At 50.4% G+C, this 23,763-nt stretch overlaps 1 long non-coding RNA gene across 1 annotated transcript in view; it reads left to right on the top strand.

Annotated features, from left to right (window-relative positions):
- LOC147113746 (uncharacterized) overlaps window positions 1–23,763 on the top strand; it is a 119,105-nt gene that overhangs the window by 22,833 nt on the left and 72,509 nt on the right. Inside the window, exon 2 of the long non-coding RNA XR_015079265.1 lies at window positions 20,867–20,918. This is a non-coding gene — a long non-coding RNA (uncharacterized LOC147113746). The remainder of the gene's footprint in view (window positions 1–20,866; window positions 20,919–23,763) is intronic.

The following is a 23,763-nucleotide window of genomic DNA, read 5'->3' as shown; positions in this document are numbered from 1 at the left end:
AGGGAGAGATTGGGAGTGTGAGGAGAGAGAGATTGGGACGTGTGAGAGAGAGAGAGATTGGAGTGTCGAGAGAGAGAGAGATTGGGAGTGTGAGAGAGAGAGAGATTGCGGAGTAGTGAGGAGAGAGAGATTGGGAGAGCTGAGAGAGAGAGATTGGCGAGTGTGAGAGAGATTGCGGAGTGAAGAGAGAGATTGGAGATTGTGAGAGAGAGAGAGAGATTGGGAGTGTCAGAGAGAGAGAGAGACTTGGGAGCTGTGAGAGAGAGAGGTTGGCAGCTGTGAGAGAGAGAGAGAGAGGCGAGGAGAGGCGGAGCGTGAGAGAGAGAGAGAGAGAGAGGCGGAGTGTGAGAGAGAGAGAGAGAGAGGCGGATGTGAGAGAGAGAGAGAGAGAGAGAGAGAGGCGGAGCGTGAGAGAGAGAGAGACGAGGCGGAGCGTGAGAGAGAGAGAGAGAGAGAGGCGGAGTGTGAGAGAGAGAGAGAGAGGCGGAGCTGTGAGAGAGAGAGAGAGAGAGAGGCGGAGTGTGAGAGAGAGAGAGAGAGAGAGGCGGAGTGTGAGAGAGAGAGAGAGAGAGAGGCGGGAGCGTGAGAGAGAGAGAGGCGGAGCGTGAGAGAGAGAGAGAGAGAGAGGCGGAGTGTGAGAGAGAGAGAGAGGCGGAGTGTGAGAGAGAGTGAGAGAGAGGCGGAGCGTGAGAGAGAGAGAGAGAGGCGGAGCGTGAGAGAGAGAGAGAGAGAGGCGGAGCGTGAGAGAGAGAGAGAGGCGGAGTGTGAGAGAGAGAGAGAGAGAGGGAGAGGCGGAGCGTGAGAGAGAGAGAGAGAGGCGGAGCGTGTGAGAGAGAGTGAGAGAGAGGCGGAGCAGAGAGAGAGAGAGAGAGAGGCGGAGGCGTGAGAGAGAGAGAGAGAGGTGGAGCGTGAGAGAGAGAGAGAGAGAGAGGCGGAGCGTGAGAGAGAGAGAGAGAGAGGCGGAGGCGGTGGAGAGAGAGGAGAGAGGCGGAGCGTGAGAGAGGAGAGAGAGAGGCGGAGCGTGAGAGAGAGAGAGAGAGAGGCGGGTGCGTGAGAGAGAGAGAGAGAGAGAGAGGCGGAGTGTGAGAGAGAGAGAGAGAGGCGTGGCGTGAGAGAGAGAGAGAGACGGAGTGAGAGAGAGAGAGAGAGGTGGAGCGTGAGAGAGAGAGAGAGAGGAGGAGAGTGAGTGTGAGAGAGAGAGAGAGGCGGAGCGTGAGAGAGAGAGAGAGAGAGGCGGATTGTGAGAGAGAGAGAGAGAGAGGCGGAGCGTGAGAGAGAGAGAGAGAGAGGCGGAGTGAGAGAGAGAGAGAGAGAGGCGGAGTGTGAGAGAGAGAGAGAGAGAGAGGCGGAGTGTGAGAGAGAGAGAGAGAGAGAGAGGCGGAGCGTGAGAGAGAGAGAGAGGCGGAGCGTGAGAGAGAGAGAGAGAGAGGCGGAGCTGTGAGAGAGAGAGAGAGAGAGGCGGAGCGTGAGAGAGAGAGAGAGAGAGGCGGAGCGTGAGAGAGAGAGAGAGAGAGGCGGAGCGTGAGAGAGAGAGAGAGAGAGAGAGGCGGAGTGTGAGAGAGAGAGAGAGAGAGGCGGAGTGTGAGAGAGAGAGAGAGAGGCGGAGCGTGAGAGAGAGAGAGAGGCGGAGTGTGAGAGAGAGAGAGAGAGAGGCGGAGCGTGAGAGAGAGAGCGAGAGAGGCGGAGTGTGAGAGAGAGAGAGAGAGAGGCGGAGCGTGAGAGAGAGAGAGAGGCGGAGCGTGTGAGAGAGAGAGAGAGAGATTGAGAGGCGGAGCGTGAGGGAGAGAGAGAGAGAGGCGGAGCGTGAGAGAGAGAGAGAGAGCGGCGGAGCGTGAGAGAGAGAGAGAGAGGCGGAGCGTGAGAGAGAGAGAGAGAGAGAGAGAGAGAGGCGGAGCGTGAGAGAGAGAGACAGGCGGAGCGTGAGAGAGAGAGAAGAGAGTGAGGCGGAGTGTGAGAGAGAGAGAGAGAGGCGGAGCATGAGAGAGAGAGAGAGAGAGAGAGAGGGCGGAGTGTGAGAGAGAGAGAGAGAGGCGGAGCGTGAGAGAGAGAGAGAGAGAGGCGGAGCGTGAGAGAGAGAGAGAGAGAGGCGGAGCGTGAGAGAGAGAGAGAGAGAGAGAGAGAGAGGCGGAGCGTGAGAGAGAGAGAGAGGCGGAGCGTGAGAGAGAGAGAGAGGCGGAGCGTGAGAGAGAGAGAGGCGGAGTGTGAGAGAGAGAGAGAGAGAGGCGGAGTGTGAGAGAGAGAGAGAGAGGCGGAGCGTGAGAGAGAGAGAGAGAGGCGGAGCGTGAGAGAGAGAGAGAGAGAGGCGGAGCGTGAGAGAGAGAGAGAGAGGCGGAGCGTGAGAGAGAGAGAGAGAGGCGGAGCGTGAGAGAGAGAGAGAGAGAGGCGGAGCGTGAGAGAGAGAGAGAGAGAGAGGCGGAGTGTGAGAGAGAGAGAGAGAGAGAGAGGCGGAGTGTGAGAGAGAGAGAGAGGCGGAGCGTGAGAGAGAGAGGCGGAGTGTGAGAGAGAGAGAGAGAGGCGGAGCGTGAGAGAGAGAGAGAGAGAGAGGCGGAGTGTGATAGAGAGAGAGAGAGGCGGAGCGTGAGATAGAGAGAGAGAGAGGCGGAGCGTGTGAGAGAGAGACAGAGAGAGGCGGAGCGTGAGAGAGAGAGAGAGGCGGAGCGTGAGAGAGAGAGAGAGAAAGGCGGAGCGTGAGAGAGAGAGAGAGAGGCGGAGCGTGAGAGAGAGAGAGAGAGAGAGAGGTGGAGCGTGAGAGAGAGAGACAGGCGGAACGTGAGAGAGAGAGCCCAGACACACCTTCATTTCAAAGCCTTTCAGACCCAAGAGCTAAACCCAGAAAAGAGTCCCCTGAGTCAGCTGCTACGGAAACTAAGTACTCAGCCGGACCCTGACCAGCCCCAGACCAACACAGCCGCCCAAACACCAATCCGAGTGAACCAAATCATTAAAAAATGCAAAGAAACCTACCTGGAACATTGGAACAAAATAACCGAAAGCCAAAGCAGATTAGAATGTTACCGGGCCCTAAAAGAGAATATAAACTGGCAGACTACCTCACGACCATCAGAGACACAAAACAGAGACAGACCCTCACCAGGTACAGACTAAGCGACCACCAACTGGAAATTGAAAAAGGCAGATACAAGAAATCCTGGCAGCCTAGAGAGAATAGAATATGCGATCAATGTCTGGCTGGCGAGGTTGAAACAGAAATGCATTTCCTCCTAAAATGCGAAAAATTCAACACATCAAGAAACATATTATTCAACAAGCTAAGCCAAACAACCCCAGATTTCAAGGAATTGGATGATCTGTCAAAATTGAGATTAGTCCTAGGAGAAGGAGACAGACCATACCTTGGGGCCAAATATGTAACAACATGTCACAACCTGAGGACTGTTTAAAATTAAGACTGTTTAAAATTAATACTGAACGTACCAAATGAAGTACAAAGACTGTTTAAAATTAATATTGTTTAAAAGTAATATTGTATGTACCCAACAAATGTCAAATCGATTGACACCTACAGAATGTTGGAAAACTGTACCTTTTTGCTATGTAAGCTTTGGCAATATGGTTCTCTGTAAACTTTCATGCCAATAAAGCATTTTAATTGGAATTGGAAATTGGAAATTGGGAAACAGACAGAAGGATAGAGAGAGAGAGAGAGTGACATGGAGAGAGTGAGCAAGACTGAGAGATGGGAGAGGGAAACAGACAGAAGGAGAGAGAGAGAGAGAGATGTCACAACCTGAGGACTGTTTAAAAGTAAGACTGTTTAAAATTAATATTGAACGTACCAAATGAAGTAGAAAGACTGTTTAAAATTAATATTGTTTAAAAGTAATATTGTATATACCCAACAAATGTCAAATCGATTGACACCTACAGAATGTTGGAAAACTGTACCTTTTTGCTATGTAAGCTTTGGCAATATGGTTCTCTGTAAACTTTCATGCCAATAAAGCATTTGAACTGAACTGAACTGAACTGAGAGAGGCGGAGTGTGAGAGAGAGAGAGAGAGAGAGGCGGAGTGTGAGAGAGAGAGAGAGAGAGAGAGGCGGAGCGTGAGAGAGAGCGAGGCGGAGCGTGAGAGAGAGAGAGAGGCGGAGCGTGTGAGAGAGAGAGAGAGAGAGAGGCGGAGTGTGAGAGAGAGAGAGAGGCGGAGCGTGAGAGAAAGAGAGAGAGAGACGGAGTGTGAGAGAGAGAGAGAGGCGGAGCGTGAGAGAGAGAGGCTACTGAAAATAAGTACTCAGCCGGACCCTGACCAGCCGCAGACAAACACAGCCGTCCAAACACCAATCCGAGTGAACCAAATCATTAAACAATGCAAAGAAACCTACCTGGAACATTGGAACAAAATAACCGAAAGCCAAAGCAGATTAGAATGTTACCGGGCCCTAAAAAGAGAATATAAACTGGCAGACTACCTCACGACCATCAGAGACACAAAACAGAGACAGACCCTCACCAGGTACAGACTAAGCGACCACCAACTGGAAATTGAAAAAGGCAGATACAAGAAATCCTGGCAGCCTAGAGAGAATAGAATATGCGATCAATGTCTGGCTGGCGAGGTTGAAACAGAAATGCATTTCCTCCTAAAATGCGAAAAATTCAACACATCAAGAAACATATTATTCAGCAAGCTAAGCCAAACAACCCCAGATTTCAAGGAATTGGATGACCTGTCAAAATTGAGATTAGCCCTGGGAGAAGGAGACAGACCATGCCTTGGGGCCAAATATGTAACAACATGTCACAACCTGAGGACTGTTTAAAATTAAGACTGTTTAAAATTAATATTGAACGTACCAAATGAAGTACAAAGACTGTTTAAAATTAATATTGTTTAAAAGTAATATTGTATGTACCCAACAAATGTCAAATCGATTGACACCTACAGAATGTTGGAAAACTGTACCTTTTTGCTATGAAAGCTTTGGCAATATGGTTCTCTGTAAACTTTCATGCCAATAAAGCATTTGAATTGGAATTGGAATTGGAGAGAGAGAGGCGGAGAGTGAGAGAGAGAGAGAGGCGGAGTGTGAGAGAGAGAGAGAGACAGGGATTACAGCAACAACTAGACCCACTCGACAAATACTGCCAAAATTGGGCTCTAACAGTAAATCTAAAGAAAACCAACATCATGATTTTTCAAAAAAGGCCCAGATGTCAGGAAAACAAATACCAGTTTACCCTCAGTGATACCACTATAGGACACACTATGAGCTCCACCTACCTTGGTCTAACTATTACAGCATCAGGGAGCTTCAGCATCGCAGTGAATGCACTAAAATAAAAAGCCCGAAGAGCCCTATATGCAATAAAAAGAAAATTCTACAACATCCAAATCCCAAACAAAATCTGGCTCAAAATATTTGACAGCATAATCCTGCCCATTGCACTGTACGGTAGTGAAGTATGGGGCCCGCTAAATCACCAAAGCTACACTAAATGGGAAAAACACACAATAGAAGCCCTACATGCAGAATTCTGCCGAAGCATCCTTCGCATCCAAAGATAAACGCCAACAAATGCATGCAGAGCCGAACTAGGCAGATACCCACTGATAATAAACACCCAAAAACGAGCACTAAACTTCCTAAATCACCTCAAATCTAGCTCCCCAGACACCCTTCATTTCAAAGCCTTTCAGACCCAAGAGCTAAACCCAGAAAAGAGTCCCCTGAGTCAGCTGCTACTGAAACTAAGTACTCAGCCGGACCCTGACCAGCCCCAGACCAACACAGCCGTCCAAACACCAATCCGAGTGAACCAAATCATTAAACAATGCAAAGAAACCTACCTGGAACATTGGAACAAAGTAACCGACAGCCAAAGCAGATTAGAATGTTACCGGGCCCTAAAAAGAGAATATAAACTGGCAGACTACCTCACGACCATCAGAGACACAAAACAGAGACAGACCCTCACCAGGTACAGACTAAGCGACCACCAACTGGAAATTGAAAAAGGCAGATACAAGAAATCCTGGCAGCCTAGAGAGAATAGAATATGCGATCAATGTCTGGCTGGCGAGGTTGAAACAGAAATGCATTTCCTCCTAAAATGCGAAAAATTCAACACATCAAGAAACATATTATTCAACAAGCTAAGCCAAACAACCCCAGATTTCAAGGAATTGGATGATCTGTCAAAATTGAGATTAGTCCTAGGAGAAGGAGACAGACCATACCTTGGGGCCAAATATGTAACAACATGTCACAACCTGAGGACTGTTTAAAATTAAGACTGTTTAAAATTAATATTGAACGTACCAAATGAAGTACAAAGACTGTTTAAAATTAATATTGTTTAAAAGTAATATTGTATGTACCCAACAAATGTCAAATCGATTGACACCTACAGAATGTTGGAAAACTGTACCTTTTTGCTATGTAAGCTTTGGCAATATGGTTCTCTGTAAACTTTCATGCCAATAAAGCATTTGAATTGGAATTGGAATTGGAGAGGGGCGGAGAGTGAGAGAGAGAGAGAGAGAGGCGGAGTGTGAGAGAGAGAGAGAGAGAGGTGGAGCGTGAGAGAGAGAGAGAGAGAGGCGGAGTGAGAGAGAGAGAGAGAGAGGCGGAGTGTGAGAGAGAGAGAGAGGCGGAGTGTGAGAGAGAGAGAGAGAGAGGCGGAGTGTGAGAGAGAGAGAGAGAGAGAGAGAGGCGGAGTGTGAGAGAGAGAGAGAGAGGCGGAGTGTGAGAGAGAGAGAGAGAGAGAGGCGGAGCGAGAGAGAGAGAGAGGCGGAGTGTGAGAGAGAGAGAGAGAGAGGCGGAGCGTGAGAGAGAGAGAGAGAGAGGCGGAGTGTGAGAGAGAGAGAGGCGGAGCGTGAGAGAGAGAGGCGGAGTGTGAGAGAGAGAGAGAGAGCGAGGCGGAGCGTGAGAGAGAGAGAGAGAGAGGCGGAGTGTGAGAGAGAGAGAGAGAGAGGCGGAGCGTGAGAGAGAGAGGCGGAGCGTGAGAGAGAGAGAGAGAGGGAGAGGCGGAGTGTAAGAGAGAGAGAGAGAGGCGGAGCGTGAGAGAGAGAGAGAGAGAGGCGGAGTGTGAGAGAGAGAGAGAGAGAGAGGCGGAGCGTGAGAGAGAGAGACGGAGCGTGAGAGAGAGAGAGAGAGAGCGTGAGAGAGAGAGAGAGAGAGACAGAGTGTGAGAGAGAGAGAGAGAGAGAGAGAGGCGGAGCGTGTGAGAGAGAGAGAGAGAGAGGCGGAGTGTGAGAGAGAGAGAGAGAGGCGGAGTGTGAGAGAGAGAGAGAGAGAGGCGGAGTGTGAGAGAGAGAGAGAGAGAGAGAGGTGGAGCGGGAGAGAGAGAGAGAGAGAGGCGGAGTGTGAGAGAGAGAGAGAGGCGGAGTGTGAGAGAGAGAGAGAGAGAGGCGGAGTGTGAGAGAGAGAGAGAGGGTGGAGCGTGAGAGAGAGAGAGAGAGAGAGGCGGAGCATGAGAGAGAGAGAGAGGCAGAGTGTGAGAGAGAGAGAGAGGCGGAGCGTGAGAGGGAGAGAGAGAGGCGGAGCGTGAGAGAGAGAGAGAGAGGCGGAGCGTGAGAGAGGGAGAGAGAGAGGCGGAGCGTGAGAGAGAGAGAGAGAGAGGCGGAGCGTGAGAGTGAGAGAGAGAGGCGGAGCGTGAGAGAGAGAGAGAGAGAGAGGCGGAGTGTGAGAGAGAGAGAGAGAGAGGCGGAGCGTGAGAGAGAGAGAGAGACGGAGCGTGAGAGAGAGAGAGAGAGAGAGGCGGAGTGTGAGAGAGAGAGAGAGGCGGAGCGTGAGAGAGAGAGAGAGAGGCGGAGCGTGAGAGAGAGAGAGAGAGAGAGGCGGAGTGTGAGAGAGAGAGAGAGAGAGAGGCGGAGTGTGAGAGAGAGAGAGAGAGGTGGAGTGTGAGAGAGAGAGAGGGCGGAGCGTGAGAGAGAGAGAGAGAGAGAGAGAGGCGGAGCATGAGAGAGAGAGAGAGGCGGAGTGTGAGAGAGAGAGAGGCGGAGCGTGAGAGAGAGAGAGAGAGAGAGGCGGAGCGTGAGAGAGAGAGAGAGAGAGGCGGAGCGTGAGAGAGAGAGAGAGGGAGAGGCGGAGCGTGAGAGTGAGAGAGAGAGGCGGAGCATGAGAGAGAGAGAGAGAGGCGGAGTGTGAGAAAGAGAGAGAGAGAGAGGCGGAATGTGAGAGAGAGCGAGAGAGGCGGAGCGTGAGAGAGAGAGAGGCGGAGCGTGAGAGAGAGAGAGAGAGAGAGAGAGGCGGAGCGTGAGAGAGAGAGAGAGAGAGGCAGAGCGTGAGAGAGAGAGAGAGAGGCGGAGCGTGAGAGAGAGAGAGAGAGGCGGAGCGTGAGAGAGAGAGAGAGAGAGGCGGAGCGTGAGAGAGAGAGAGAGAGGCGGAACGTGAGAGAGAGAGAGAGAGGCGGAGCGTCAGAGAGAGAGAGAGAGGCGGAGCATGAGAGAGAGAGAGAGAGAGAGAGGCGGAGCGTGAGAGAGAGAGAGGCGGAGCGTGAGAGAGAGAGAGGCGGAGTGTGAGAGAGAGAGAGAGAGAGGCGGAGTGTGAGAGAGAGAGGCGGAGTGTGAGAGAGAGAGAGGCGGAGCGTGAGAGAGAGAGAGAGGCGGAGCGTGAGAGAGAGAGAGAGAGGCGGAGCGTGAGAGAGAGAGAGAGGCGGAGCGTGAAAGAGAGAGAGAGAGGTGGAGTGTGAGAGAGAGAGAGAGAGAGGCGGAGCGTGAGAGAGAGAGAGGCGGAGCGTGAGAGAGAGAGAGAGAGGCGGAGCGTGAGAGAGAGAGGCGGAGCGTGAGAGAGAGAGAGAGAGGCGGAGCGTGAGAGAGAGAGAGAGAGAGAGGCGGAGTGTGAGAGAGAGCGAGGCGGAGCGTGAGAGAGAGAGAGAGAGAGGCGGAGCGTGAGAGAGGCGGAGCGTGAGAGAGAGAGAGGCGGAGCATGAGAGAGAGAGAGGTGGAGCGAGAGAGAGAGAGAGAGGCGGAGCGTGAGAGAGAGAGAGAGAGAGGCGGAGCGTGAGAGAGAGAGAGGCGGAGCGTGAGAGAGAGAGAGAGAGAGAGAGAGGCGGAGCGTGAGAGAGAGAGAGAGAGAGGCAGAGCGTGAGAGAGAGAGAGAGGCGGAGCGTGAGAGAGAGAGAGAGAGGCGGAGCGTGAGAGAGAGAGAGAGAGAGGCGGAGCGTGAGAGAGAGAGAGAGAGGCGGAACGTGAGAGAGAGAGAGAGAGGCGGAGCGTCAGAGAGAGAGAGAGAGGCGGAGCATGAGAGAGAGAGAGAGAGAGGCGGAGCGTGAGAGAGAGAGAGAGAGAGAGAGAGAGGCGGAGCGTGAGAGAGAGAGAGGCGGAGCGTGAGAGAGAGAGAGGCGGAGTGTGAGAGAGAGAGAGAGAGAGGCGGAGTGTGAGAGAGAGAGACGGAGTGTGAGAGAGAGAGAGAGAGAGAGGCGGAGCGTGAGAGAGAGAGAGAGGCGGAGCGTGAGAGAGAGAGAGAGAGGCGGAGCGTGAGAGAGAGAGAGAGGCGGAGCGTGAAAGAGAGAGAGAGAGGCGGAGTGTGAGAGAGAGAGAGAGAGAGGCGGAGCGTGAGAGAGAGAGAGGCGGAGCGTGAGAGAGAGAGAGAGAGGCGGAGCGTGAGAGAGAGAGGCGGAGCGTGAGAGAGAGAGAGAGGCGGAGCGTGAGAGAGAGAGAGAGAGAGGCGGAGTGTGAGAGAGAGCGAGGCGGAGCGTGAGAGAGAGAGAGAGAGAGGCGGAGCGTGAGAGAGGCGGAGCGTGAGAGAGAGAGAGGCGGAGCATGAGAGAGAGAGAGGTGGAGCGAGAGAGAGAGAGAGAGGCGGAGCGTGAGAGAGAGAGAGAGAGAGGCGGAGCGTGAGAGAGAGAGAGAGAGAGGCGGAGCGTGAGAGAGAGAGAGAGAGAGGCGGTGTGTGAGAGAGAGAGAGAGAGGCGGTGCGTGAGAGAGAGAGAGAGAGAGAGGTGGAGCGTGAGAGAGAGAGAGAGAGGCGGAGTGTGAGAGAGAGAGAGAGAGGCAGAGCGTGAGAGAGAGAGAGAGAGAGGCGGAGCGTGAGAGAGAGAGAGAGAGAGGCGGAGCGTGAGAGAGAGAGAGAGAGAGGCGGTGCGTGAGAGAGAGAGAGAGAGAGGCGGAGCGTGAGAGAGAGGGAGAGAGAGGCAGAGTGAGAGAGAGAGAGAGAGAGGCGAAGCGTGAGAGAGAGAGAGAGAGAGGCGGAGCGTGAGAGAGAGAGAGAGAGGCGGAGCGTGAGAGAGAGAAAGAAAAACGCCAACAAATGCATGCAGAGCCGAACTAGGCAGATACCCACTGATAATAAACATCCAAAAACGAGCACTAAACTTCCTAAATCACCTCAAATCTAGCTCCCCAGACACCCTTCATTTCAAAGCCTTTCAGACCCAAGAGCTAAACCCAGAAAAGAGTCCCCTGAGTCAGCTGCTACTGAAACTAAGTACTCAGCCGGACCCTGACCAGCCCCAGACAAACACAGCCGTCCAAACACCAATACGAGTGAACCAAATCATTAAAAAATGCAAAGAAACCTACCTGGAACATTGGAACAAAATAACCGAAAGCCAAAGCAGATTAGAATGTTACCGGGCCCTAAAAAGAGAATATAAACTGGCAGACTACCTCACGACCATCAGAGACACAAAACAGAGACAGACCCTCACCAGGTACAGACTAAGCGACCACCAACTGGAAATTGAAAAAGGCAGATACAAGAAATCCTGGCAGCCTAGAGAGAATAGAATATGCGATCAATGTCTGGCTGGCGAGGTTGAAACAGAAATGCATTTCCTCCTAAAATGCGAAAAATTCAACACATCAAGAAACATATTATTCAACAAGCTAAGCCAAACAACCCCAGATTTCAAGGAATTGGATGATCTGTCAAAATTGAGATTAGTCCTAGGAGAAGGAGACAGACCATACCTTGGGGCTAAATATGTAACAACATGTCACAACCTGAGGACTGTTTAAAAGTAAGACTGTTTAAAATTAATATTGAACGTACCAAATGAAGTAGAAAGACTGTTTAAAATTAATATTGTTTAAAAGTAATATTGTATATACCCAACAAATGTCAAATCGATTGACACCTACAGAATGTTGGAAAACTGTACCTTTTTGCTATGTAAGCTTTGGCAATATGGTTCTCTGTAAACTTTCATGCCAATAAAGCATTTGAACTGAACTGAACTGAACTGAGAGAGGCGGAGCGTGAGAGAGAGAGAGAGAGAGAGACGGAGCGTGAGAGAGAGAGCGAGAGCGTGAGAGAGAGAGAGAGAGAGACGGAGTGTGAGAGAGAGAGAGAGAGAGGCGGTGCGTGTGAGAGAGAGAGAGAGGCGGAGTGTGTGAGAGAGAGAGAGAGGCGGAGCGTGAGAGAGAGAGGCGGAGCGTGAGAGAGAGAGAGAGAGAGGCGGAGCGTGAGAGAGAGAGAGAGAGAGGCGGAGCGTGAGAGAGAGAGAGAGAGGCGGAGCGTGAGAGAGAGAGAGAGAGAGGCGGAGCGTGAGAGAGAGGGAGAGAGAGGCAGAGTGAGAGAGAGAGAGAGAGAGGCGAAGCGTGGGAGAGAGAGAGAGAGAGGCGGAGCGTGATAGAGAGAGAGAGAGGCGGAGCGTGAGAGAGAGAAAGAAAAACGCCAACAAATGCATGCAGAGCCGAACTAGGCACTGAACTGAACTGAACTGAACTGAACTGAGAGAGAGAGGTGGAGCGTGAGAGAGAGAGAGAGAGAGAGAGAGAGGCGGAGTGAGAGAGAGAGAGAGAGAGAGGCGGAGTGTGTGAGAGAGAGAGAGGCGGAGCGTGAGAGAGAGAGAGAGAGGCGGAGCGTGAGAGAGAGAGAGAGAGAGAGAGGCGGAGCGTGAGAGAGAGAGAGAGAGAGGCGGAGCGTGAGAGAGAGAGAGAGAGAGGCGGAGCGTGAGGGAGAGAGAGAGAGAGAGAGAGAGAGGCGGAGCGTGAGAGAGAGAGAGAGAAAGGCGGCGCGTGAGAGAGAGAGAGAGAGGCGGATTGTGAGAGAGAGAGAGAGGCAGAGCGAGAGAGAGAGAGGCGGAGCGTGAGAGAGAGAGAGAGAGAGAGAGGCGGAGCATGAGAGAGAGAGGCGGCGTGTGAGAGAGAGAGAGAGGCGGAGCGTGAGAGAGAGAGAGAGAGGCGGAGTGTGAGAGATAGAGAGAGAGAGGCGGAGCGTGAGCGAGAGAGAGAGAGAGGCGGAGTGTGAGAGAGAGAGAGAGGCGGAGCGTGAGAGAGAGAGAGGCGGAGTGTGTGAGAGAGAGAGAGAGAGGCGGAGCGTGAGAGAGAGAGAGAGAGGCGGAGTGTGAGAGAGAGAGAGAGAGAGGCGGAGTGAGAGAGTGAGAGAGAGAGGCGGAGCGTGTGAGAGAGAGAGAGGCGGAGTGTGAGAGAGAGAGAGAGAGGCGGAGCGTGAGAGAGAGAGAGAGAGGCGGAGTGTGAGAGAGAGAGAGAGAGGCGGAGTGTGAGAGAGAGAGAGAGAGGCGGAGTGTGAGAGAGAGAGAGAGAGAGAGGCGGAGTGTGAGAGAGAGAGAGAGAGAGGTGGAGCGTGAGAGAGAGAGAGGCGGAGCGTGAGAGAGAGAGAGGCGGAGTGTGAGAGAGAGAGAGAAAGAGAGAGAGGCGGAGTGTGAGAGAGAGAGAGAGAGAGGCGGAGCGTGAGAGAGAGAGAGAGAGACGGAGCGTGAGAGAGAGAGAGAGAGAGAGAGAGAGAGTGAGAGAGAGAGAGAGGCGGAGTGTGAGAGAGAGAGAGACAGAGGCGGAGCGTGAGAGAGAGAGCGAGAGAGAGGCGGAGCGTGAGAGAGAGAGAGAGAGAGGCGGAGCGTGAGAGAGAGAGAGAGGCGGAGCGTGAGAGAGAGAGAGAGGTGGAGCGTGAGAGAGAGAGAGACGGAGCGTGAGAGAGAGAGAGAGAGAGGCGGAGCGTGAGAGAGAGAGAGAGAGAGAGGCGGAGCGTGAGTGAGGGAGAGAGAGAGAGAGGCGGAGCGTGAGAGAGAGAGAGGCGGAGCGTGAGAGAGAGAGAGAGAGGCGGAGCGTGAGAGAGAGAGAGTGAGGCGGAGTGTGAGAGAGAGAGAGAGGCGGAGTGTGAGAGAGAGAGAGAGAGAGGCGGAGCGTGAGAGAGAGAGAGAGGCGGAGCGTGAGAGAGAGAGAGAGAGAGGCGGAGTGTGAGAGAGAGAGAGAGAGGCGGAGTGTGAGAGAGAGAGAGAGAGAGGCGGAGCCTGAGAGAGAGAGAGAGAGAGACGGAGCGTGAGAGAGAGAGAGAGAGAGAGAGGCGGAGTGTGAGAGAGAGAGAGAGAGAGAGGCGGAGTGTGTGAGTGTGAGAGAGAGAGAGAGAGAGGCGGAGTGTGAGAGAGAGAGAGAGAGAGGCGGAGCGTGAGAGAGAGAGAGGCGGAGCGTGAGAGAGAGAGAGGCGGAGCGTGAGAGAGAGAGAGAGAGAGGCGGAGCGTGAGAGAGAGAGAGAGAGAGAGAGGCGGAGCGTGAGAGAGAGAGAGGCGGAGCGTGAGAGAGAGAGAGAGAGAGAGAGGCGGAGCGTGAGAGAGAGAGAGAGAGAGAGGCGGAGCGTGAGAGAGAGAGAGGCGGAGCATGAGAGAGAGAGAGAGAGAGGCGGAGTGTGAGAGAGAGAGAGAGAGACGGAGCGTGAGAGAGAGAGAGAGAGGCGGAGCGTGAGAGAGAGAGAGGCGGAGTGTGAGAGAGAGAGAGAGAGAGAGGTGGAGCGTGAGAGAGAGAGAGTGAGAGAGAGACAGAGACCATAACCAAATAAATGTGTACCTTAAACGTTCTGCCCAAACTGCAGACACAGAAAAGGAACCCAGTAAGCTCCATAAAATAAACCAGACATACAGATGGGCCCCAGACAGTGGAGATAAATTCATCACAGCACTAAATTCACCTGATCTCACAAGTAAAATATCAAAATTTAAAGAAAATCTATATGAGATCACCAGAGATGGTGTAAACATGGCCATAGATGATATAAATATGATCTTCCATGAGGCAGCTGTAAAAGCCGACCTTGTGAAACAGAAGAGGAAACGTTACAAAAGACAAAATAAAAATGAGAAATGGTTTGACCACGAATGCAAAAATGCCAGAAAAGACCTGAGAAAAATATCAAACCAAAAGCATCGCCAACCAAACAATCCAGACCTACGTATTAGGTACAATGAGACCCTCAAAAGATATAAACACACCATTAGTAAAAAAACACAAAATTATACCCACAAAATACTCGAAGAAATTGAAAACTCCATTAATCCAAATCAATTCTGGGATATGTGGAATAACCTGAGTACAACACAATTGCAAGCATTACCAATCCAAGATGGCGACATCTGGAGAACACATTTTGAAAACCTCTACAAAGACATCCCAATAAACGAAACAAACCCAAGTCAACATCATATCACAGAAAAACTCCACACATTAGAAGCAACAATTAAAGACAACCAAAACCCTCTAGACTCCCCAATCACATGGAAAGAACTAGCCACAAAAACAAAATCTCTCCACCTAAAGAAAGCCTGTGGTCCAGACAACATCAAAAATGAAATGCTCAAGTTCAGCAGTATGGAGATGCAGGGTGCTGTACTCAAGTTATTCAACATCATATTACGTTCAGGCTGTTTTCCCGATATCTGGTGCCAAGGACTCATCTCTCCCATATATAAAAGTGGAAACAAATCAGACCCAAATAACTACCACGGCATCTGTGTCAACAGTTGTCTAGGGAAGTTATTCTGCAGTATTCTAAATAGTAGATTACTGGATTTTCTTAACAAACATAATATCCTTAGAAAAAATCAAATAGGCTTTCTTCCAAAACACCGCACCACCGACCATATCTATACCCTTCACACTCTCATTGAAAAACATATACACCAAACAAAAAATGGGAAAATATTCGCTTGTTTCATTGACTTCAAGAAAGCCTTTGACTCTATCTGGCACGAAGGGCTCTATTATAAACTTCTTCAGTGTGGAATAGGGGGCAAAGTCTATGACCTTATTAAATTGATGTATCTGAAAAACAAATGCGGGGTCAAAATTGGAGACAAACGCACCGATTTCTTCACCCAGAGAAGAGGCGTCCGGCAGGGCTGCAATTTGAGCCCGACCCTGTTCAACATATACATAAATGAATTAGCAGACATGCTGGAGAAAAGCGAGTCACCGGGTCTCTGTCTCCTGGATGGAGAAGTGAAATCCCTGTTCTATGCGGATGACCTGGTTCTGCTGTCTCCCACAGAACAGGGATTACAGCAACAACTAGACCTACTCGACAAATACTGCCAAAATTGGGCCCTAACAGTAAATCTAAAGAAAACCAACATCATGATTTTTCAAAAAAGGCCCAGGTGTCAGGAAAACAAATACCAGTTTACTCTCAGTGATACCATCATAGGACATATTAGCATCGAGAGGGAGGAGGTACTAGCGGTTTTAGCAGTCCAAAAAGTGGATAAATCCCCAGGCCCGGACGAGATGTATCCCAGGCTGTTGTGTGAGGCAAAGGAGGAGATTGCAGGGGCTCTGGCACAAATTTTCAGAACCTCTCTGGCCACAGGGGATGTACCAGAGGACTGGAGAACAGCTAACGTAGTGCCATTATTCAAGAAGGGTAGCAGGGATAAACCAGGGAATTACAGGCCAGTGAGCCTAACATCTGTGGTAGGGAAATTATTGGAAAAAATTCTGAGGGACAAAATTAGTCTCCACTTGGAGAGGCAAGGATTAATCGGGGATAGTCAGTATGGCTTTGTCAAGGGTAAATCATGTCTGACCAATCTGATTGAATTTTTCGAGGGGGTGACTAGGTGTGTGGATGAGGGAAATGCTGTGGATGTGGTTTACATGGACTTCAGTAAAGCTTTTGACAAGGTCCCGCATAGGAGACTGGTCAAGAAGGTAAGAGCCCATGGGATCCAGGGGGCCTTGGCGCGTTGGATCCTAAACTGGCTGAGTGGCAGGAGGCAGAGGGTGATGGTCGAAGGTTGCTTTTGTGACTGGAAGCCTGTGTCCAGTGGGGTACCTCAGGGATCGGTGCTGGGTCCCTTGCTGTTTGTGATCTACATTAATGATTTGGATGAGAATGTAAAGGGTATGATCAGTAAGTTCGCGGATGACACGAAAATTGGTGGGGTGGTAAATTGCGAGGAGGAAAGCCTCAGGCTACAGGACGATATTAGCGGGTTGGTCAGATGGGCGGAAAAGTGGCAAATGGAATTTAACCCGGAAAAGTGCGAGGTGATGCATTTTGGACGGACAAATAAGGCAAGGGAATACACAATGAGTGGTAGGACCCTAGGAAGTACAGAGGGTCAGAGGGACCTTGGTGTACATGTACATAGATCCCTGAAGGCAGCGGAACAGGTAGATAAGGTGGTTAAAAAGGCTTATGGGATACTTGCCTTCATTAGCCGAGGCATAGAATATAAGAGCAGGGAGGTTATGATGGAGCTGTACAAAACGCTGGTGAGGCCACAGCTGGAGTACTGTGTGCAGTTCTGGTCACCTCACTATAGGAAGGATGTGATTGCTTTGGAGAGGGTGCAGAGAAGATTCACCAGGATGTTACCTGGGACGGAGCGCCTCAGCTATGAAGAAAGACTCAACAGGCTGGGGTTGTTTTCCTTGGAGCAAAGGAGGCTGAGGGGGGACCTGATTGAGGTGTACAAAATGATGAGGGGCATAGATAGGGTAGATAAAGAGGAACTTTTCCCCTTAGTAGGGGGGTCAATAACAAGGGGGCACAGATTCAGGGTAAGGGGCAGGAGATTTAGGGGGGATTTGAGGAGGAACTTTTTCACCCAGAGGGTGGTTGGAAGCTGGAGCTCACTGCCTGAAAGGGTGGTAGAGGCAGGAACCCTCACAACATTCAAGAAGCATTTGGATGAGCACTTGAAATGCCATTGCATACAAGGCTATGGACCAAATGCTGGAAAATGGGATTAGACTGGACAGGGAGGGATGGGCGGCGCTGACACGATGGGCCGAAGGGCCTCTTTCTGTGCTGTAAAACTCTATGACTCTATGACTATGAGCTACACTTACCTTGGTCTAACCATTACAGCATCAGGGAGCTTCAGCATAGCAGTGAATGCACTAAAAGAAAAAGCCCGAAGAGCCCTATATGCAATAAAAAGAAAATTCTACAACATCCAAATCCCAATCAAAATCTGGCTCAAAATATTTGACAGCATAATCCTGCCCATTGCGCTGTACGGTAGTGAAGTATGGGGCCCGCTCAATCACCATAGCTACACTAAATGGGAAAAACACACAATAGAAGCCCTACATGCAGAATTTTGCCGAAGCATCCTTCGCACCCAAAGGAAAACACCAACAAATGCATGCAGAGCCGAACTAGGCAGATACCCACTGATAATAAACATCCACAAACGAGCACTAAACTTCCTAAATCACCTCAAATCTAGCTCCCCAGACACCCTTCATTTTAAAGCCTTCCAGACCCAAGAGCTAAACCCAGAAAAGAGTCCCCTGAGTCAGCTGCTACTGAAAATAAGTACTCCTACTCAGCCGGACCCTGACCAGTCCCAGACCAACACTGCCGTCCAAACACCAATCCGAGTGAACCAAATCATTAAACAATGCAAATAAACCTACCTGGAACATTGGAACAATGTAACCAAAAGCCAAAGCAGATTAGAATGTTACCGGGCCCTAAAAAGAGAATATAAACTGGCAGACTATCTCTCGACCATCAGAGACACAAAACAGAGACAGACCCTCACCAGGTACAGACTAAGCGACCACCAACTGGCAATTGAAAAAGGAAGATACAAGAAATCCTGGCAGCCTAGAGAGAATAGAATATGTGATCAATGTCTGGCCGGCGAGGTTGAGACAGAGATGCATTTCCTCCTAAAATGCGAAAAATTCAACACAACAAGAAACATATTATTTGACAAGCTCAGCCAAACAACCCCAGATTTCAAAGAATTGGATGACCTGTCAAAATTGAGATTATTCCTAGGAGAAGGAGACAGACCATACCTTGGGGCCAAATATGTAACAACATGTCACAACCTGAGGACTGTTTAAAATTAAGACTGTTTAAAATTAATATTGAACGTACCAAATGAAGTACAAAGACTGTTTAAAATTAATATTGTTTAAAAGTAATACTGTATGTACCCAACAAATGTCAAATCGATTGACACCTACAGAATGTTGGAAAACTGTACCTTTTTGCTATGTAAGCTTTGGCAATATGGTTCTCTGTAAACTTTCATGCCAATAAAGCATTTGAATTGGAATTGGAATTGGAATTGGAGAGGCGGAGCATGAGAGAGAGAGAGAGAGGCGGAGTGTGAGAGAGAGAGAGAGAGAGAGATGGAGTGTGAGAGAGAGAGAGAGGCGGAGTGTGAGAGAGAGAGAGAGAGAGAGAGAGAGGCGGAGTGTGAGAGAGAGAGAGAGAGAGAGAGAGCCGGAGCGTGAGAGAGAGAGAGAGAGAGAGAGAGAGAGGCGGAGTGTGAGAGAGAGAGAGAGGCGGAGCGTCAGAGAGAGAGAGAGAGGCGGAGCGTGAGAGAGAGAGGCGGAGTGTGAGAGAGAGAGAGAGAAAGGCGGAGCGTGAGAGAGAGAGAGAGAGCGAGGCGGAGCGTGAGAGACAGAGAGAGAGAGGCGGAGCGTGAGAGAGAGAGAGAGAGAGGTGGAGCGTGAGAGAGAGAGAGAGGCGGAGTGTGAGAGAGAGAGGCGGAGTGTGAGAGAGAGAGAGAGGCGGAGTGTGAGAGAGAGAGAGAGAGAGGCGGAGCGTGAGAGAGAGAGAGAGAGAGGCGGAGCGTGAGAGAGAGAGAGAGAGAGGCGGAGCGTGAGAGAGAGAGAGAGAGAGGCGGAGTGTGAGAGAGAGAGAGAGAGAGAGAGAGGCGGAGTGTGAGAGAGAGAGCGAGAGAGGCGGAGCGTGAGAGAGAGAGAGAGGCGGAGTGTGAGAGAGAGAGAGAGAGGCGGAGCGTGAGAGAGAGAGAGAGAGAGGCGGAGCGTGAGAGAGAGAGAGAGGTGGAGCGTGAGAGAGAGAGAGAGAGAGAGAGAGGCGGAGCGTGAGAGAGAGAGAGGCGGAGCGTGAGAGAGAGAGAGAGAGGCGGAGCGTGAGAGAGAGAGAGAGAGGCGGAGCGTGAGAGAGAGAGAGAGAGGCGGAGTGTGAGAGAGAGAGAGAGAGAGGCGGTGCGTGAGAGAGAGAGAGAGAGAGAGGCGGAGTGTGAGAGAGAGAGAGAGAGAGGCGGAGCGTGAGAGAGAGAGACGGAGTGAGAGAGAGAGAGAGAGGTGGAGCGTGAGAGAGAGAGAGAGAGAGGAGGAGTGTGAGAGAGAGAGAGAGAGAGGCGGAGCGTGAGAGAGAGAGAGAGGCGGAGTGTGAGAGAGAGAGAGAGAGAGAGGCGGAGCGTGAGAGAGAGAGAGAGAGAGGCGGAGTGTGAGAGAGAGAGTGAGAGAGATGGGCGGAACGTGAGAGAGAGAGGCAGAGCGTTAGAGAGCGTGTGACAGAGAGAGGCGGAGCGTGAGAGAGAGAGAGAGAGAGAGAGGCAGGCAGGGAGAATGAGACATACTGACAGACAGGGAATGAGGTAGACAGACTTACAGACGTTGGGAGAGAGAGAGACTGACAGATGGAGAGTGAGAGACAAACTGACAGACGGGGAGAGAGAGAGACAGACTGACAGCCTTTCATGACCACCGGATGTCGCAAAGCGCTTTACAGTCAATCAAGTACTTTTGAAGTGTGGTCACTGTTGTAATGTGGGAAAAGCGGCAGCCAATTTGCGCACAGCAAGGTCCCACAATGTGATAATGACCAGATAATCTGTTTTTGTTACGTTGGTTGAGGGATAAATATTGACCAGGACATCGGGCAGAACTCCCCTGCCCTTCTTTGAAATAGTGCCATGGGATCTTTTACGTCCACCTGGGAGGGCAGACGGGGCCTCAGTTTAACGTCTCCTCCGAAAGACGGCACCTCTTACAGTGCAGCACTCCCTCAGCACTGCACTGCAGTGTCAGCCTAGCTTTATGTGCTCAAGGCCCTGGAGTGGGACTTGAACCCACAACATTCTGACTCAGAAGCAAGGGTGCTACCAATTGAGTCACAGCTGACACTGACAGACAGGGAGAGAGGGAGACAGACTGAAAGACAGGGAGAGAAAGTGACAGACTGAGACAGGGAGAGGGTGACTAACTGACAGACAGACGGAGCGAGGGTGACAGACTAACTGACAGATGGAGGGAGACAGACTGATTGACAGTGAGAGAGAGACAGGCAGACAAGGAGAGAGGGAGACTGACTGGAAGAGAGGGAGATAGAATGCTAGGGAGACAGACTGATAGATAGGGGGAGAGGGTGACTGACTGAAAGGGAGTGACGTGGACAGACTGACAGACCGGGGGAGAGAGAGACACACAGAGTGACTGACTGACAGGTGGAAACTTACATTGAGAGCGAGACAGACAGACTGATAGATAGCGAGAGAGTGTGACAAACAGGGAGAAAGGGAGACAGACTGACGGAGGGATAGAGACATACAGACTGACGGAGCAGGGGAGACAGAGAGGGAGACTGACTGATAGGGTCAGAGGGAGAACGACTGACTGACGGGGAGAGTGATGGACAGAGAGAGAAAGAGAGGGAGAGGGGGAGACCGACAGGAGAAGGAGAGGGGGAGACCGACAGGAGAGGGAGAGGGGGAGAGCGACAGGGCGAGGGGGAAAGCGACAGCGACAGGGAGAGGGGGAGAGTGACAGGGAGAGGGGGAAAGCGACAGCGACAGGGAGAGGGGGAGAGCGACAGGGACAGGGAGAGGGGGAGCGCGACAGGGAGAGGGACTGACTGACTGATGGAGAGAGGGAGACGGACAGGGAGAGAGACAGAGACAGACAGAGAGAAGGACCGGTGGATGATGACTCATTTATTTAATCTCTTTTCACAGCTAGAAACTCCGGAGTCACAACGAGGGAATTTATCCAAACGGAAAGTTTCACGTAGGTTCAGAGTGAGCGACTGATCCTATTACTGCGTCTATGGGGTTACACTGAGAGACTGATCCTATTACTGGTCTATGGGGTTACACTGAGAGACTGATCCTATTACTGGGTCTATGGGGTTACATAGAAACATAGAAGATAGGAGCAGGAGTAGGCCATTTGGCCCTTCGAGCCTGGTCCGCCATTCAATGAGATCATGGCTGATCATCCAAATTCAGTACCCTGTCCCTGCCTTCTCCCCATATCCCTTGATCCCTTTTGCCTCAAGAAATATATCCAACTCTTTCTTGAATATATTTAATGAACTGGCCTCCACCGCCCTCTGTGGTAGAGAATTCCACAGGTTCACCACTCTCTGGGTGAAGAAATTCCTTCTCATTTCAGTCCTAAATGGCTTACCCCTTATCCTTAGACTATGACCCCTGGTTCTGGACTCCCCGGCCATCAGAAACATCCTTCCTGACAGAATTTTACAGGTTTCGATGAGATCCCCTCTCAATCTTCTAAACTCCAGTGAGTATAAGCCCAATCGACACAATCTCTCCTCATACGTCATTCCTGCCATCCCAGGTATCAGCCTGGTGAATCTTCGCTGCACTCCCTCCATGGCAAGAACGTCCTTCCTCAGGTAAGGCGACCAAAACTGCACACAATACTCAAGGTGCGGCCTCACCAAGGCCCTGTACAACTGTAGCAAGACATCCTTGTTCCTATACTCGAACCCTCTTTCTACGAAGGCCAACATACAATTTGCCTTCTTAACCGCCTGCTGCACCTGCATGCTTACCTTCAGCGACTGGTGCACAATAACACCCAGGTCTCGTTGCACTTCCCCTTCTCCCAATCTATTGCCATTCAAATAATAATCTGCCTTCCTGTTTTTGCCACCAAAGTGGATAACCTCACATTTATCCACATTATAGTGCATTTGCCATGTTTCTGCCTAATCACCCAACCTGTCCAAATCGTACTGGAGTTTCACGACATCCTCCTCACAGCTTACCCTCCCGCCCAGCTTTGTCGTGTCTGCAAATTTGGAGATATTACATCCAATTCCCTCGTCCAGATCATTAATATATATTGTGAACAGCTGGGGTCCTAGGACCGATCCTTGCGGTACCCCACTAGTCACTGCCTGCCACTCGGAAAACGACCCGTTTATTCCAACTCTCTGCTTTCTGTCCGCCAACCAGTTCTCTATCCAAGTCAATACCTTGCCCCCAATCCCATGTGCCTTAATTTTGCACGCTAATCTCTTATGTGGGACCTTATCGAAAGCCTTCTGAAAGTCCAAATACACCACATTCACTGGTTCTCCCTTATCTATTTTACCAGTTACATCCTCAAAAAATTCCAGTAGATTAGTCAAGCATGATTTACCTTTTGTAAATCCATGTTGACTTTGTCCGATCCTGTCACTGCTTTCCAAGTGCTCTGCTATTACATCTTTTATAATAGACTGTAGCATTTCCCCCACTACCGATGTCAGGCTTACCGGGCTATAATTCTCCGCTTTTTCTCTACCACCTTTTTTGAATAGTGGGGTAACATTAGCTACCCTCCAATCCATGGGTACTGTTCCAGAGTCTGTTGAGTTCTGGAAGATGACCAGCAATGCATCTACTATCTCTAGGGCCACTTCCTTAAGTACCCTGGGATGTAGACCATCAGGCCCTGGGGATTTATCGGCCTTCAGTCCCATCAATTTTCCTAACACCATTTCCCTACAAATACTGATTTCTTTCAGTTCCTCCCTTTCATCAGACCCTATGTTCCCCGGCATCTCTGGGAGGTTACTTGTGTCCTCCTTTGTGAAGACAGAACCAAAGTATGTATTTAGTTGGTCAGCCATTTCCTTGTTTCCCATTATAAATTCCCCTGATTCTGACTGCAAGGGACCTGCGCTTCACTTCACCAATCTTTTTCTCTTCACATATCTATAAAAGCTTTTACAGTCAGTTTTTATGTTCCCTGCTAGCTTACACTCATATTCTATTTTCCCTTTCTTAATTAATCCCTTTGTCCTCCTTTGTTGACTCCTAAACTGCTCCCAATCCTCAGGATTATTGCTTTTTCTGGCCAATTTATATGTCCTCTCCTTGGATCTTATGCTATCCCTAATTTCCCTTGTTAGCCACGGTTGAGTCACCTTTTTTGTTTTATTTTTTATGCCAAACTGGGATGAACAAATTCTGTAGCTCATCCATTCGGTCTTTGAATGTTTGCCATTGCCTATCCACCGTCAACCCTTTGAGTGCCATTCCCCAATCAATCCTACCCAACTCGCTCCTCAGACCATCGTAGTTTCCTTTATTTAAATTGAGGACCCTTGTCTCTGAGTCAACTACTTAATTCTCCGTCTTAATGAAGAATTCGATCATATTATGATCGCTCTGACCCAAGGGGCCTCGTACAACAAGATTGCTAATTAATCCTTTCTCGTTACATAATACCCAGTCTAAGATGGCCTGATCTCTGGTTGGTTCCTCGACATATTGGTCCAGGAAACCATCCCGTAAACACTCCAGGAATTCCTCCTCCACAGTATTGTTACTAATTTGGTTGGCCCACTTTATATGTAGATTAAAGTCACCCATGATGACTGCTGTGCCCTTATTGCACGCTTCTTTAATTTCCCTTTTAATGCCATCCCCAACCTCCGCCTTACTGTTTGGAGGTCTATATACCACTCCCACTAATGTTTTTTCCCCCTTAGTATTTCTCAATTCTACCCATACAGATTCCACATCATCAGAGCTAATATCCTTCATTACAATTGTATTAATCCCTTCTTTAACCAGTAATGCTACCCCACCTCCCTTTCCTTTTTGCCTATCTTTCC

Source organism: Somniosus microcephalus, chromosome 8, assembly GCF_052327205.1.
Source record: "Somniosus microcephalus isolate GS21.2 chromosome 8, FLI_Smic_1.0, whole genome shotgun sequence".
In the NCBI taxonomy this organism is placed as follows: Eukaryota; Metazoa; Chordata; class Chondrichthyes; order Squaliformes; family Somniosidae; genus Somniosus; species Somniosus microcephalus.
This window is presented reverse-complemented; position numbering and strand designations above follow the sequence as displayed.